This window comes from Frankliniella occidentalis, unplaced genomic scaffold (assembly GCF_000697945.3).
Source record: "Frankliniella occidentalis isolate FOCC.00 unplaced genomic scaffold, Focc_3.1 Scaffold191, whole genome shotgun sequence".
NCBI classification, from domain to species: Eukaryota; Metazoa; Arthropoda; class Insecta; order Thysanoptera; family Thripidae; genus Frankliniella; species Frankliniella occidentalis.
In genome coordinates, this window is record NW_026267317.1 from 39,863 (window position 1) to 42,597 (window position 2,735).

The window sequence follows — 2,735 nt, forward strand, 5'->3', positions numbered from 1 at the left end:
AGGTGGGCGGAGACGAACCACTTTTTTGGACCACTTATCCCCCCCTCCCTTTTTTAAACGGACCCGTTTCTGCCAGACAGTTGGGGCGCGGGGGGGCAGGGCGTCATGGTTCAACACCACCTGTTGAGCAGCTCCACACCCACGCCCGGGTACCAGAGCAACAATGGACACCTTGCTCTCTGAGTAGTCAGCCCCCCCGCGCGCGCTGCCCCGCGCTCATACCAAAAATTGTGTTCAATTATAAAAGTAATGATTAATAGGTTGATTCAAAAAAATATCACGCAAAAAGACACATCAAGAACAAGAACAATGCAGCTAGTAGGCAGGGAGTGCCTACATGGCGTCCAAAAGCAGATTGTACAAGTGAGAGGGCGCTATGACGCGGCGCAAACTTCTATATTCAAAAAATATTGCTCGAAACTACAAAACAGAAAATTTTCTTAACTAAGGGTCCGTTTATGGTTAACAAGAATTGTTAACGTTTTTTCTATTCTATTCTCATATAAGGTTAAAAATGTTTAATATTTGCTTAATGTAAGTTTAAGTAGGTGTTGTACAAGCAGTGATACTGGAAGTATCATCTGCTAAAAAATTTCATTTCGTACATTCTCTTTTCTCTCTTATACTTACTTCGCGCTCGCGGAACGTTACGCTTGCTAGCGAAGTGATGCGGCTCCACCATCATGACCTCTCTCTGCTGCATAGGGCGTTGCGGCCGTGGCCCGGCACGGCGTGTAGTGGCCGGTGTACGTCAGTAGATTAGGCTGAACCCTGCAAATCGACCTAATGCAAAACCGCTCGGCACATCGATAGTTGGGGCCAAAATAAACGTTTTGACCCGCAGAGGCAAAACAAATTTCCCTTAGAAAAAAAGTCATAAGGGGTTAAAATTAACATGGAGCCTTACGCGGACTCCGGGTAGGCAACACGCAGCACACGGCCGGCCGTTTTTCGCTGTTCGCGCGGTTTTTCCGCGAAAATGGTGACTTAGAGGTAAAGTATATTAACAAAAATTGGAGGAGCGGTACAGAAGAGTGTACTGAAGACTCTCGCGTTGAGATATTGTCAAAATGTTGCCTGTGAGGGCGTCTAGAAGCCAGCAAAGTCCAAACTCACGGGCTTTGAACACAGTTGTGTTCAAAGTCGTTCAACGTCCAACCCATGCACCCAGAGTGCAGTTCTTTCGTACTAAACTGTCAAGCGAGGTGTGCTGAACACGCTCATGGTACCCGTTTGGACCTCAGACCACTAGAAATTCAGACCACTGGAAATTAATTTATTGAACATTTAGTCAAGCCGCGCAGCGCTTGGCGCGCCGGCCCGCTCGGGCCCGGCCCCGGCTGCTGGGATGGCCTGCCCTGCCCTGTCATATTGTTTGCTCCCGCCCCTGTGTTACCCCGATTGGCCCGTTTCTTGGGGTTTGGGGGAGCTTCGGCATCTGAGAGTGTGCACTAGATCTAGCCCGGCTCCTCTCACCGTATATGACAGGGGCGGGCGGCCTCAAAAGCATTTCTTGCACCCTTTAGTATGAGTGCCCTCTGCTCGTGCGTGGGCTTACATCGTAATGTGTCACACCCAGCACGATGTTCACCCCGACGAGCTCCCCCTCGAAGAAGAGGCTGAAGTTTGCGCCTTCTGCCGTCTTGGGGGAGAGCAGCAGAAATGCAGCCAACACCAACCGGGCTCAATGCTGTCTGTGAGGTGAGAGGTCCGGCGTACTCAAATGCCCCGCCGAGAACCCCGTCGCATCACAGAGGTACGCTGGCTACAAGACGCTTGCCAACCTGCTGCCCGAGTTTGAGGCTGAGGGGCTGCTACCAAATTCCATCAACCTCATTATCCTGATGCTGTAATCCCATCTACATCCAGATAATTTACATGACAGTCAGTAAGAAAATAGACATATTTCACTCATTTCACTAGAAAAACAAAGGTGCTATCCAATACCTTTCTACAGGCGTTAGTAAATTAGTACCTTTACAAAGGCATTTGTACACTAACACATTTAAAAGGTGTTACATAGCACCTCCGTTTTTCCAGTGTTAACACAGTGATTACTACACATTAGAAGCTCGTGAACATTTCTGTTCATAAACTGTTAGCCAACACGGATGAAAAATGGGGACCGAGGTAGTATTTCCCACGATTTCGAAATTTGTTCATACCGGCGTATTAAAAAAATGCTTAACCGCAGCACGTACATAGAACTCAGTAAACTATGAGCATAAATGTTCACAAGCTTTTAGTGTGTACGATGGCGCTGTTCTCAGAAAAGACCACAAAGCAGTAAGAAGAGACGCTGCACCGTGCACACTGGACCCACTACATCAACCCATTCCATTAGACCAAGACCAAAAAGATCAATAAATAAAAGAAGCTTCACACATTATACTCTATAATAGCCACCCTTCTAGTGGGGTGAACTGCATGAGACAGCCTCGGAGCAGTCCGGGCCCGTGGGTGCTGCAGCTAGCCCAGCGGCTGGGCCGGACCCGAGCAGGCCGGCGCACCAAGCGCTGCGCGGCTTGACTAAATGTTCAATAAATTAATTTCCAGTGGTCTGAATTTCCAGAGGTCTGAGGTCCAAACGGGTACCATGAGCGTGTTCAGCACACCTCACTTGACAGTTTAGTACGAAAGAACTGCACTCTGGGTGCATGGGTTGGACGTTGAACGACTTTGAACACAACTGTGTTCAAAGCCCGTGAATTTGGACTTTGCTGGCTTCTAGACGC